The 14931-nt window shown below is 43.0% G+C and overlaps 1 protein-coding gene across 1 annotated transcript in view; it reads right to left on the bottom strand.

Annotated features, from left to right (window-relative positions):
• Window positions 1-851: 851 nt before the first annotated feature.
• The window catches only part of zgc:154075 (uncharacterized protein LOC556929 homolog), a 38849-nt gene continuing 24769 nt past the window's right edge, over window positions 852-14931 (bottom strand). The window contains exon 15 of the mRNA XM_064297927.1: window positions 852-1841. The gene's annotated coding sequence lies outside the window, so the exon portion shown is untranslated. The remainder of the gene's footprint in view (window positions 1842-14931) is intronic.

Below are 14931 nucleotides of genomic sequence, written 5' to 3'. Positions count from 1 at the left end.
CACTACCAAACAACACGGGCACCACGGCAACGTTTATTATGCGACCTCCCACGCCATTATTCCCCGAAATCCAAAGAGCCGTTTCCGGAAATACAACATGAGGCAACAGATGACTCCCCCCACCCCCCCTACCCCCCCCCCCCCCCAACCCCATAGAGCCTTCCACCAACCCCTTAAAGAGGGGCGGGGCCTGTGAGAGAACCCGAAGAGCGAATGAGGGAGAGACTGACAGACAGACTGAGTCAGCAGCTGCATTCCACAGGAGTCAACCACTAACTTTACCCTCTGAACTCCTCCACACACACACTCACTCACTCAGACACCATTTCCTCCACTCCCACAGCCTCTATCTGCCAAGCTTTCTTTCCATCCACACTCCTCTCGTCTCATTTTATCAGCTTTATGCCCCGTGGTCATGCATTAAAAGCTACGTTATTCATAGAATGACAGAGCACACTTGTGTATTGACTCATTTTAATCTTTATTTTAGGGCCAAAGGAAATACAGTTCTGTTTCTCATGCTTTCATTTTGTTTCTGTTATGAGTAAGTGTTTTTTTAAACTTCATATTCCCCTAAATTTCACATGAAAATGATTCCTTAAGTTGCACAATCAATTCAATCACTCAGTGTAACTGAATTAGTGGCTCACCTGGATCAGAGGGGAGAACCATTGTTTTAACCTGTAAATTTTCAAGCCTAGTAAAAACAGAGACAGAAAAAAACACAGAAAGGAGCCTGAAATCCAGCTCATGAAAGAAACAGCTACATGACATCAGTGTCCAAAGGCCACACAAAGCCAGCACACTCACGGCAAACAATACAAACTGTTTTCCAGTTTCCTGGAAGTCCCTTGAATTTTAGGCTGAAGTCACAAGAGACACTGTTAGGTAGTACTGGGTTATTCAGTTATGCTAATTCAGTTTTTAAAGAATTTAAATTGTACAGTCAGGACTGAATTTTCAGCTGATCTGCAACTTCAATACCTTTTCATGTTCAATACCACGTTACAGTATTAGCTTCCAATATCCTTAATAATATATAACAATAAGGAAATGTCACCAGTATGTGTGGATGGCATTTCTTTTTTTTTCATAACAGAGCTTTCATTTTGAACAATAAATACCTTCTAAGACTATTTGGGGAACAGCCTCATCATAATGTCAATGCACAACCAGACTTATATCTAACTGTTACCCAATGTGGCAGTTAGATTCCAGTTTGGTAACGTTAATTGCTAGCTGGGCTGCTGCTCGCCACCAGGGGTTTTCACTGGTGGTTATTTCTGAATGGGCAAGACTGTGCAGTCAATCACAGTTCATCCATGATAGGTCGTGACCTGAGAGACCACACACCCACAAAGCCTTCCCAAGAGCACAAACAACATCACTGCAAGCCATTTATGAGGCTGGTCCAGAAATATCCGTCCAGTTTCCCCTCCAGAGCTCCCACTATACCCTCTCACCAAAGTCATTTTGTAAATTTGTTTGTGTTTATTTTCTTCCCAAATTGGAACGCCCAGCCAAGATCATAAACCTCATATCACTCAATTCAGGAAGAGTGCAGTGCAGACAAGCATGCCTATTTTCTCAAGTGCAATTCGTTGCCCACAGCTACAGCAGGGCCAGATACCTCTCAGCTCCCCCACCCGTTTGTGCTTTTTGGCCATTTCTCCAAATCAGGACACTGAGCAGGGCTTCCGCGCAGAAAAGCTAATATCCATCTTGCCAGGAAACGCATGGAAAGGAATCACAGCGAGGCGGAGGCGGAGGCGGAGGCGGAGGCAGAGGCGGAGGCAGAGGTGGAGGCGGGGGCAGATGGAGTGAGTTCTCCGCTGGCAAAACTGAAACCGCAAATCAGGAACAAATCAGCAATGCGGCTTGCAGCATGAGTCACGTCTGGTGCTTGCAAGGGTGAGGGGTGTCCACCCAAAGTCTGACATGTGACTAAACCGAGCGTGGGCACGCACATACACACACACACACACACACACACACACACACACAACGTCAGCACCAGCAACACACACACACACACAGGAGCTTCCTGCAAGTTTTCTGCACGACTCACCACTTCCTTAGACACAGTAATGCACCCCTCTTACAAGAAGCTATCTCAATGGGGAGAAGAAAAAACCAACATGGCTCCCCAAGGTACCTTGGCACTCGAACGTGCACTTTGAGAAAAGACTCAGCCCCTGGGAAGCTTGCCCCACGCGCTGACTCACTGTGTTTATATAACATCCGCATCTATCATCAAATTACCCTTCACTTGCAGTTAAGGAGAGAAATAAAGGGGTCACACAAGCAGGCCACTTCCACTGGAGCGGATGGGTATGCTACTCCCCCTGAAGAGAGGGTAATAATGTGTTAGCACAGCTCACTGCTAACACTGAACACATGAGCGAAGAAACAGAGGGTGAGCAAGGGGGAGAAACGGTTTTTCTCTGACAACTGCTACACTATCAGCCTCGGTGACTAAAAATTGCATGGCTACACTTTCGTAATTTATTTAAAATTATTTATTTGTTTATTCTGCATTTTAGAATTTTTAAAAATTCCTTTGTTTAAAAAAAAAAGGCATGTGGTGACATCACCCAAAAAGCAAGACCAGGACAGGAAGCAGAGAAATGGGGAGATGAATTGCTTTTTAAACTGACCACAGCTCCAGCATCAACCTTTGTGACCCCCCCCCCCCTCAAAAAAACAAAACAAGGCCATACTTTTCTTTTCTTTTTTTTACAAAGAAAACCTATTCCACCTTCATTTTAACAGTACAGGACAAGACATTATGTGGTGATGCCTGTGTGTGTGTGTGTGTGTGTGTGTGTGTGCGTGTGTGTGTGTGAACGTGCACCTGCGCACACGAGTGTGCATGTGTGTGTGTGTTTGTTTGTATGTGTGTGTGTGCACGTGCGCCTGCTGTGTGTGTGTCTGTGTGTGTGTGTGTGTGTGCGTGCGTGTGAAGTGTGTATGAGTCAGAAGTCAGTCCGGGCCATTCTTTCCCAATACCTTTTACTCTTTCTCAATGAACTCAGAAATATGTCCTCCGATACCTGTCAGGTTTTATTTATCTTAGTAACAGCGCAATTAGCAACAGTCCATCTTAGTCAAGCAAAGCATCAATCTTCCAGGAGGGATGCTGCAGTATTTTCTCCTCTATACACAATCAGAAGCATTATATTGTACATACATCCTATATAAAGTGATCAGAGTAAAAATGCAGCCTGTCTGTGGTCCTGCAACTGTCCTTGACAGGAAAAGTTTCTCAGTAGCAATGAATCACCTGCTTATCCAAACAGGAACCCTTTGAGACCAAACAGGAACTATTCGAATCTCCAATGGCCTGGAATATTCAATAAAGAGCTAACGAAGTTTGCACTGGCCAGCTGCAAAGATGGCGCCGCAATGTATGTCAATTAAATGACCTCACTGAAAAAATTCCAGCCAACCACCAATCCACCATGGCTACTTTATTTCTGTCTCACATCTGTTGAGAACTAAGAGGAAAGTAGAAAAGAGAATGGCTGATTGGTCCACAGTTAGTGCATCAGGCTTGGTGGGTCACTGAGAAGACTATCTGAGCCATTATCTGAGTCATCTATAGGTATTTTACAATTCAGCACTGGTACACCTGCACAATGCAACTGGTCCCCTCTTCTAGTTCACCTGCATTTGACCTGCTAGGCTCTTCACATGTCAGTCCAACAAAGGAGAAAGGGTCACCCCCCCGCAGGACCAGAGCAGCCATGCATGCACGCTCACACACACACACACACACACACACACACACACACACACACACACACACACGCATACACACACTCATGCACACCTACACATACACATACATACACTCATGCACACGTGCACACACACACACACACGTACACACACACACATGCACACGTAAAACACACACACACACACAGTCCAGAATTACCCATTTCTTATAAAGCAACATTCTTCTACAAATAAATAAACAAATATCATGCAACATTCTAACTCTGTTTGAATGTTTTTCCCCCAAATACGAGAAAAGCTACAGCAGAGACACGTGGACACTAGGACACATATGGTTCTGTTTTAATGTCACAATGTAACAGTACTAACAATAGTGAATGTTCCATTGAAATGAAATGTATAAGGGATTTCTTGCGCTTGTTGAAAGCTCATTATCACACTGTAATCCTGAACTGGTTTTAAGAAGTGTGCCAGCAGCAGCAAAGGCAACTGCCACCTGCGGTAAATTCTGTAAAGTGGATATTCCTGTATTGCCGGAATGTAAAAGGTAACATTGATTTGTTTACTTAAACCAAAGTGTTAAAAGAGCACAGTAGAGTTATCTTTCACTGCCTTTGCTAGATATGCACAATTTTCTGCAGCTACATTACAGGAGGGAACTGGATCTCAGAACTTCATTGACTGGACTTTTTCCACAGAAGAGACAATCAGTAAAAAAAGCTGAAGACTAATTTAAACTTTTACAAGTTTTAAACAAACATTTTATAGTATGTATAATGCTGTTACATTTTTTAAATGTTATTTGAGTTTCCATATGCTACTCCACAGTTTATTGCATTTCTAAGGGCAGATTTTCTAGCAAGGAGATTTAAGCACGAGCATTTTCATCGGTAACATTTCACAATGCTAGATTACTAGATTAAAAATAACAGACATTAGTGTGTAATTATGTTATTGATTTACCAATGAAAAATCAGTAAAAGCCTGACATTCATCTGTTTCCAGGCTATTGTCAGTAATAAAGCACTGGAGCTAGTTGTATTGCCAAGCCCTTATTATCAAGATATTGAAAAACATCACAATAATATTGAAAAAAAAAATTAATAGTATTTAAATATTAATAATTTTTTTACAAAAACTTTTCACATATATAATAATATATTCCATTTAATTGAGACAAGTAAAATGGGAAAATCTGAACATTTAAATGAAATTGATTCTATTTATTTTAATGACAATTAGCTTTAGTTCTGGCTGTGCATTCAAGACTTCAGTGGTGAATATTATACAGTAGGTTATATGTTAATGTTTTTACTATTTGACCATTTTTACATAGCAGACAACTGCTCCAAAAGGTTTAAAAATTTTATCTTATCATTTCACCTAGGCTGCCATAAATAAAATGCCTTTCAAAACTCAATGAGCTCTGCAGCCTCAGGGCATTAGGTGGGTTCCTTAACCTCGAACAATTTGGCTGCTGTAGGGCAATCAGGTATAATTATTTTTAACCATCTTGAGTAATTTTTTACTCAAGAAGGCTGTGTGTCATAGGTTTACACATAAGTGAGACTGATATTACTTTTTTTTTTTTGCTTCCAATCAGAGTGCTAATGCCAGACTTCAATTTTTGTATTGACACTCCGTTCCTTTAAAAGCAAAAAAACATGTTTGATAGTCAGGGTTGTCATTTTAAAATGCTATAGCTTATTCACGTCATAATGTCAAGATAATCTTGGCTGATCTCTTTGTGCGTCTTCCTTGGGCGGGTCTATTCTTCAGAAAAGAAATTAGTCCTTGTTCTCTGCATCTGTCTTACCTTCTGTTTCTCTTCTCTCCATCTTTCCTCTGAAACTTCTCCCTGTGTCTCTTTCCATACTTCATTTCTTCTCCTGTTCTCTTCATTCTTTTTGTCCTGTTCTCTGTCTCTCAGCTCCTTCTCTCGCCCACACTCCTAACCTTAGGCTAGGCTCACAACATATACAGCTGAACAGCAGGAACACTTTTCGATTCAGCTTGTGTGTGTATTTGTTTGCTTGTTTTTCATTCGTGTAAGCAAAAAGAAGACAAAGTTCATTCTTAAAATGGTGGATGGATAAAGAGGCTAGCATGAGAGGTCCTCACTGGAAACCCAAGTTTCTTGGAAACCCAAACCACAAACATTTTTTTTTGGGGGGGGGAAATGATATAATAAAATTCAGTTATTAGCTTCACATACGGCTGCAACATAACAAGCCTGTTGATCTGCACATGAAGTGCCTTCATCCAACTCATGTCTGTGGATGGCTGACTTTTGAACTGAATAAAACCAAATAACTTTTTAAGACTACCCTACTTGTGTCCATAGTGACTAAACAGATAATGTAAAAATACTGAAATAAGGGACATTCAGGAACCCAGACTAATTTCTGTTGGGACTGTTAACCACAGCTTTCTGAAGTATTTTTTTGGGGGGTCAGAATTTTGTTAGCTAGGTTGTCGGTAGTTTCAAGAATGGTTGTTGTTATTGAGAAGCTCCAGGCACAGTCAAACAGTCAAACACAAACAACGTCTCAGGCATGTACAAACCAGCGCTTCACCACATCCGTGACTGCATTAACACCTGGAGACCATTCACAGCGTCAGGTAAGTGTGACTGGAAATACGATATGGCACGTTATGATCCTTGACACTCAGGGAGGCCTGTTTGCGTGATTCCTGTAAATTGGAAAGACACGCACCTCCGTGGGGCAAGTGTTGCTATACTACGCAGGCACACACACACACACACACACACACACACACACCCACGCACACATGTGCACACACGAGCCAGGATGTACTGCTAAAAACAGGCTTCTCACCTTTCTTCCCTAACCACACTCGCCTGCCCACCTGCCTTAGATTAAAGCATTTTTTCACATGAGTCAAAGGGAAAGAAGTCATCTCGCCAAATTACCTGCATTATTTATAATCGCCCCTCGCGATTGGAACGGTGACTCAAGCACCAGTCATCTGAGGGGAGCAGACTGCCTGGGTCACCCACCAACATTCTCTATGCCATTTCCTCTGCCTTCATTCAATTCACTGCACTGGTTTTCTGGACTTAATTTGCATCAGAACAACCAGGTTTAAATTCAGCAGTCCAATTACAGGAATCCAACTTTTTCCAGCTCAGTAGAAAAAAATGAGATGGGTTGCAAGAGAAAATGTGTGATGCACTATATAGACATTCAAACATCCATGACATCCAGGCATTACTAAGTGTAAAAATACACATGACTATCACAAGGAGCCTAACGATGCAATATTGCCAAAGGCCAATATTTAGCTGATCTCAAATCTTGCCTTTCAGAGGAGTACTGTACAAGAGAGCTCATAATTCATGTTTTTATATAAGCAGTACCTATACCATGACAGTTACTTAACTCAATGGCCCTTAAGGGAAAAAATTCAATCATCGACATCGACACTCAGTTGCATGTACTGGTTTTATCATTTCCTATTCTTTCATAATACATAATAAAATAATTGCTGCCAGCTTTACTTTGCATTTCACGTTTGCTTCCTGTGAAGGACTAGGCACCATCAAGTATATCAGAGTTTATATCAGCATTTAAGACATTTAACTCGACAGTCCTCAAAAAAAAAAAAAAAAAAAAAACATTTAAAAAGTCGGGCCGGGAGGCAAACAGGAGGCTTTGTGTGAGGTCATCAGGGTTCAGAGCCTTACATAAGACTGACCAGGTAAAATTCCACTGCGCGCACTTGGCTTGGCTCTGCGGCGGCAACAAGCACTTATTGTTCTGCCAAAGACACTCACTCCCGGAATATTTTTCCACAGCCCAGCTGACACGGTACTGCTCGGGTTTTACTGAGGCGTATAATAAACCAGACTGCATTTAACGCGCATATATATCAGCATCATTTATCACTGTAATCACCACCAACTCTGTGGCCACAAGGGTGGTGAGATTCCACAGCTAGTGATGGAGGATGTTGTTGCGTATCCAAAATATGAGTGGGGTAAAACAATCAGGCTTTTAGCGGACAGTCTTAACCACAGTAACTGACTGGCACAGTTTACAATCTTTTTATATACAGTGCATTTACACAGCTAGATATTTCCTGAAGAGGTTCAGGTTAAGCACCCAGCTAAATGGCAGTGCCCCACATGGAAATTATACCTGCAACCCAATGTTTGTAGGAAGAGACAGGGCAGGTGTACTGTACGGGTAGGCACTGGAAGCATTTTAAAGCATTTTATAAATAAATGTTGGCTTAAAAAAAACAAAAAACAAATGCAGTCCCTTAATGCAGGTCAGAGGCACGTTTTCACTTGTTTGCCACAGGATGTGAAACTAGTCTTGCCCTGATTCAGAGCTGCAACACCAGTGTTAAAGAACATATCCCTGGAACTGGTCCAACACCGAGGTGATGACATGACAGTCCGTTTATTCATATTATCGGTATGTTCTCACACCAAATGTCATGTTTTTTTTTTTGTTTTAAAGAAAGCACACTCTGTCACGAAATCCTGCTTGTTAACACACTGCATATACAAACCCTCCTTCCGATTTGCAAGTCAACCCCATGGTAAAGCTTTGCCGCAGCTAGACGCTCCGTTTGGAGTTTCAAATTAAACAATCACTGCCCAGAAAGAGCAAAGCCTTTGCCTGTCAACACACACACACATAATACACACAAAATGTATTTACAGTGTTCACAGTAGCGGTGCACCTGTATTTCATGAACCTTTAAAAACTTTTACATGCATTTAAGAAGATAATTTTATAGGACATGCAGTAATTCCTGTGGCCGGATGTGTGGCCAGAGAGACAAAAGGAAGGGAAATACTGGAATCTGGGTCTACCGGTCTCATACAGCCTCTTCATTTCCTCTGGTTAGGAATATAATTGTTATAACCACGATGACACACTCGCCTGGCAAGCACTCACATCCCATGAGGTTACTGGGCACACTTTTTCAAAAAATGTATTTTGACTCACATGTACTTGTTACCCATATTCCACTCACCCCACCCAACCAGACTGTACATCGAGTCATAAAAAAGAATCTGATAAAACAAGGAAGCGTAGGCGAAATTATACGGTACTCTCGACAGCACAAAAAACAGTGGTCATGATGTGATTTTAAATCGGGGAAGGAAATAATGAGATCGCATTCACATACTGAGTAGGATCTGGGACAAGCCATTGGCAGTTGCTTTCCACGCGTCCTTTGTGAAGTGTTCGGCTGTGTTTATTCAGGCTGAGGGGAGCTGTATTGGATCAATCTCCTTAAAAGCGGCCATGGTTGTGTAGGCCGTTGTTGTGAAGGAACAGAATGTTCAAAGCGGATTTTCCTTTTACACCTTCCGGGTGAATGAACAATGGTGCCGCTTTCACAAGTCAGGGGTCAAAGAGTGGGGATGAGAGAGAGCTTCTTCCCATGATCACTTGGTGCAAAGCTGCATTAACCTGCACGGTAAAATGTTCAGCCTTAAAGCAGCTCTTACAGAGTTCACACGGGCCCACCTGGACGCGTATTTACTCAGTTAGATGAACACTTGACCTTTTACTGCGTGGGCCCTTGTCCTCGCTGTGGCGAAGGACACGGCTGGAACATCATGTACGGGAAGCGAGGGAGCCTTTCCCCATCTCCCTGTCACGCACACCCATGGCTACGCCTCCACTGACTCACTGACGCACTCACGCCATTTACCAGCCGATAACCTCCACCTCCATACACACCCTCTCTTCTGGTCCCTTGCTTCGCTGAGATCTCTCTCGAGCCCCACCTCCCCTCCCCCAAACCTCTCCAAATCTTTCATCCGCACTCACTTCACAACACCCCAGCACCTTAAATGCTATTTCACCTCCCACCAGGTAATCTAATAACAACTGAGCCAAGTCTGAGGCACTTAATAACCTGTTCGCCATAGCCAATAACAGGACGGTAAGCAGGAGTCAACTGGCACAATTACTTCAGTGATGCTGTGTCTTTACTTGCTGGTCTGGGAATGTTTGTTTGCCAGATTGGGCATTATGTTCCTACAATGTGTTTGAATCTTGACAAGGAGCATCACCACACACCGCTCAACAAATATGCAAAAAAGGCTCTACTTTAGTCATACATATTTTTGCATGCGGAAAAAGTAGCTTTCCGGGGTTCCTTTACTCTAACAGGTAAGTCACGGTCTAGTCCAAATAAACTTAGTTCTCAGAAGTTAACTTACTGATAAACTATGCTGCAAGACTACTGAGTTCCAAAGCACATGGTTCGTTTTTATTTAGCTGATAGTTTCTCAGTAGTTGAGGTGAGCTCCTCCCTCGCCCTGAGTTCACAGACCGCTCCAGCCTGGTTACCTCACCCTGGGTTCACGGGATTGCTTCAGTCCTGTCCCTCGCTCCATGGCCACAGACCGCTGCAGCCCTGTTCCTCTCCAGCCCATGCCTTGACACAGCCTGGGGCTCCAGATGTGTCATCCCGTCCCTCGAAACTGCACTATACTAAACTACACAATTTGGCCTACTAATCCAGTTAGCTTACTACCTCAACTGTAACCTGCTCAACCCATTTTAATTGCTGTGATAGATCTCTTATTACATTTCTGCTACATTCCATTCTACCAATACTTTACACCAGGTCAGCCAGTGGAGGATGGGCTCCCCCTCTATAGTCAGGTTCCTCCTGAGATTTCTTCCCTTTGGGGAGTTTTCCTCGCCACTGTTTCAGAGTTATTTTTTACCACATGTGCTTGCTTTCTAGGCGTTCAGGCCTGGTTTGCTCTGTTTTTTGCTCTTTTTCTGATACTCCATAACACATCTTTTTTATTTTCACAGTTCTCTGTCAAATTGATTTGACCATGCAGCATGTGCAAATGTGCATGTCTCTACAAAAGTGTGTGTGTGTGTGTGTGTGTATGTTGAGTATATGTGTGTGTGTATCTGTGGGTGTGTGTGCGTGTATGAGTTTTGTGTCTGCACAAATGTATGCATGTCTGTGTCCATGTCGGCATGTGTGTGTACATGTTTGTGCGTGTATGAATGAATTATCACCAATGGCAACAGCATACATAATAATGAGCCTTCAAAAAACTGAAGTCATCTGTCAGCAGTCCTTTGAACCACCACCCATTCGAACACAACCTTCGAAATAGAAAACAACTGTTCCAGGTAACAAACCATTTACAGGTATCTTGGAAGCATCCTGTCCATAGCTGTACCATAAACAAAGATAATAAAAACCACCCGAAGCAAACATCACCTGCACCCATTCGCCTCAAGAAAAGGGTTTCGTCGCCTTCAAGAGGTACAAAATCAACTCCCAGAAAAGAAGAGTTTACCCTGTACTGCACTTTCTTTGAAGATAAATGAATACCATATAGGGCAATGTGAAAAGAGGCACATGTCAGTGCTGCCTCTGTACACACCATCCAAACCAGTTGTGCATCCAGGATTGGACAATCACTTAGAAGCTCACTGCTAATGGAGAAGATGGCCATCACCAGACAACAAAGCAGCAGCAGGAGAAACAGCATGAATGTACATGCTGTATATGTGTCTGTGAGGGTGTGGATGTGCATTAATGTCTGTAAGCATGTTTGCATGCACAAGCATTTTGGCCTGTATGTATGTCTGTGTCGGGAAGAGAGAGAGCTAGTCTGGTTGCTTGCGTTTGTGCATTTGTGAGTGTTTGTGAATGTGAATTTTGGCGGATGCTTTTGAGCAATCCTGTGGTGGACTGTGCTGTTACTCAGTGTCTCTGCAGAGAAAGAGATCCTGCACTGGACTGTGCTGTTACTGTGTGCAGAGAGAGCGATCCTGCACTGCACTGTGCTGTTACTCAGTGTCTCTGCGGACAGAGCGATCCTGCACTGGACTGTGCTGTTACACAGTGCCTCTGCACTGTACTGGACTGTTACTCAGCATTGAGAGAGATCCTGCACCACACTGTGCTGTTACTCAGCATTGAGAGAGATCCTGCACTGTGCTGTTACTCAGCATTGAGAGAGATCCTGCACCACACCGCGCTGTTACTCAGCATTGAGAGAGATCCTGCACCACACTGCGTTGTTACTCAGTGTCTCTGCACAGAGAGAGATCCTGCACTGAACAGCGCTGTTACTCAGCACTGAGAACACGCAGGTTTAGCAGGAGCCAGTTGAACAGGTCGGGCCGCAGGAGACCGAGGCGCAGCAGGACAGGAGGTACGTCATGCATTTAACCCTGCGTGGCGTGCCCAGGTAATTACAGGGCATCGCTGAAACACGCTGTCTGCTGATGGGATGTACAGTGCAGTCCGTACATACTTGGACAATGACACAATTTTTGTAGGTTTGGCTCTGTACTCTGTCAAATTTCATTTGAAAGGAAACAATGGATTTGAGGTTAAAGTGACTCAGCTTTAATTTGAGGGCATTTGCATTCATCTCGGGGATCCACGGAGGAATTTACATTGTTCCCCCATTTGAGGGGACCAAAAGTAATTGGACAATTGCCTGCTCAGCTGTTTCTTGGCCAGCTGTGTGCCCTTGAATCATTAAGTCTTAACTTTAAACTCATATTCATTTTTGAATTTCAAATCATATGTCCTGGAGCACAGACAACAAAATAAAAATATGTCACTGTCCAAATACTTATGGACAGCACTGCAAACAAATCCAAAACAATTCATGGTTTATTCAACCATTGTCACAAACTGTTTGATTTGTTAAAGGCATTCAGATTCTTTTTGATCACAAACAAGTTTGCATTCTGGATGCAGAAAACCTCATTTTGATTCTGTCCTGGGCTTGATGAGGAACTGCAAAATTACAAACAACACATTACGGTGCAAACACTCAAATGTCTGCAGAACCAATATTTCAAGTAATACTTCCCATCACTTTAAAGAAAATGTATTTTATGTGTCCTATTTGGACTCTGCATGCACTATGCATTATTTAATACAGTACATTGTGTCCTTCCCATGACAGGAGCCAATGCATATAAACACTGAGCTGGCATTCTTCTCATGCACCAGTAAAGGGGTATTTGGAAGATTAACCAACAACAACCACAATCAATTTAATGGTTGTTTGACACATGGCTTGAAACAGGAAATGCACGTCAAATAAAAATCTCTCTTGACTCTGCTGGATGTAGTCTAACAGCTTCAATGTGTGTCAGCACCAAAAATGCTGACATCTTTCGTGATTAATTAATGGCAGAAGTTAGTCAGGCACAACGGAAAGTGGAAAATAATTACAGTTTTCCAGATATTCTGAACAAGGCTTCAGCTGTCACGGTGCATAGGTGTAGTAATTGTCTAATAAGGTCTTGTCCCTGTTGCAAATGCTTTCAGCACAGATCGTACTTTAGATCAGCTCTTCATACTTCAAAGTTGCATTCTTTTTTTCTTTTTTTGCTTTTTGTGGAAACACAGGTAATTTGTGTCACACATGAACAGCCACCAGAGCTGAGGAGGGCAGACAGCGAAGCGTACACCTCCACGACTTAGTATTCCGCGGCCAGCCGGGCTCCCCTCCGCACAGGGGCCGGTTAATAATTTGTCAGAGGCTGTGGGTTTACGTGACCGGGTTGTTGACAATAGACTCAGTGTTCCTCCATTCAGCGATGATGATTAGTGTGGGCCTGCAGGGGAGCCAGACCTGTCCCAGTCACTCTCAGGGCCAGCGAGAGAGGAGAAAAGGAGGGAAGCATAAAAAACAACTAATCCGGTTTCCTGAAAGTGGGCCCTGGAAGAATTCAAAGTGCTCAGCCCCGCAGTTCAGGGAAATGCATAATATCACCTTCTGTTCAGTAGTAACAGATGCGTGCATGCAGGCGCACACACACACACACTCACACACAAGCACACATTCACGCACAAACCCTTGAACATTCACATGCGTGCGCACACACACACATACACGAACACGCACACACATATGCACCCACATACACACACACTCACATATATACCAAAGTACACATACACACAGATGCACATACAAACGCACATACGTGCATTCACAGACACACACGCAAAAAGTGTTTTTGCAAGACTCTTTCACAGGCTTGCAACAACACCCACAGGAACAAACAGAGCAGCGGAGCCCACAGTGCGTGAAGGCCAGACACACATCCAGTAATGCCTACATCTCCCAGACAGCAGGTTCACTGACCTCCGTTATCACCTGTCCAAGCGGTGATTTGTACACAATCCCTGACCCTTTGACCACACTATCTTGGGGGGGAGTGACCTCCACCCACTCTCCAACATCACCGTCCCACCTACGTCCACCACGCAGACCTTTAACTTGACATGACCACCCCAGCGTCAGTAAGTCATTTCGTCAAATGTTTTCACTTCTCTTCATATTCCGTAATCACATGTTTTTGATAAGAGATTGCGCAAGAACCTGTTGTCAGACATCCATTTGCGTAATTGCTTCTGTTTTCCAAACAGTGAACTGCAACAGCTTGAATTGTAATGACTGTGACAATCATCAAACACACAATTGCTAGTCCAAGTCCAGGAACATAATAAATAAATAAATAAAAACGTAATAAAATTACAGCAGTGTAAACACCATCAATACTTTGCAAGTTTGTCAGACAGTTTTTGAGCACTTCAAGAATGCAAGAGGTGTTACCCTTTCAACACATTGAAATGCATAATGTTTTGTTATTTTTTACATATATTATCTAACAGATCCTCTTATCCAGAACAACTTACGTATGGTAGGAAAATATAAACATATATTAAGAAGCTCTAAGAAGAAAAACCTAAAAACAGCAAAGCATAGGATAACCTGATCTAACAAGAAAGGTTGAAGTGTTGGGGGGTAGGGAAAGGAGAGTAACCAAGCTGTAGTATGAAGAGCTTGGTGTTCAGTGTAAAGACGGACAATGATTCCACTGTGTTGACCGCTGTGTGAAGTTTGTGGCTCAACACTGTTTTGCAAGTAACTGCAAAATAGAAACCGAAACTGCTGTGTGATGTGCAATGCTTCACACTGGCTGAAGCAATACACAATGCCTACACAAGTCCTTGGATGAAACATCACCATTCCCTGACATAAGATGGCCATCGCAACAGTCCACAACAATCTACCTGCACAGAGAGTTGCACAACTACACAACCAATTGTAGCTGAGCAGCAAGGTTCAATAGAAAAAAAGGTTGCCAGGTTGCTTAACACTGCACTTGCTAAACACATGCTTTG

The sequence above is a fragment of the Anguilla rostrata genome, chromosome 11 (genome assembly GCF_018555375.3).
Source record: "Anguilla rostrata isolate EN2019 chromosome 11, ASM1855537v3, whole genome shotgun sequence".
Taxonomy (NCBI): Eukaryota; Metazoa; Chordata; class Actinopteri; order Anguilliformes; family Anguillidae; genus Anguilla; species Anguilla rostrata.
Note: the sequence above shows the minus strand (reverse complement) of the source record. Positions and strands in the feature narration are given on the sequence as shown.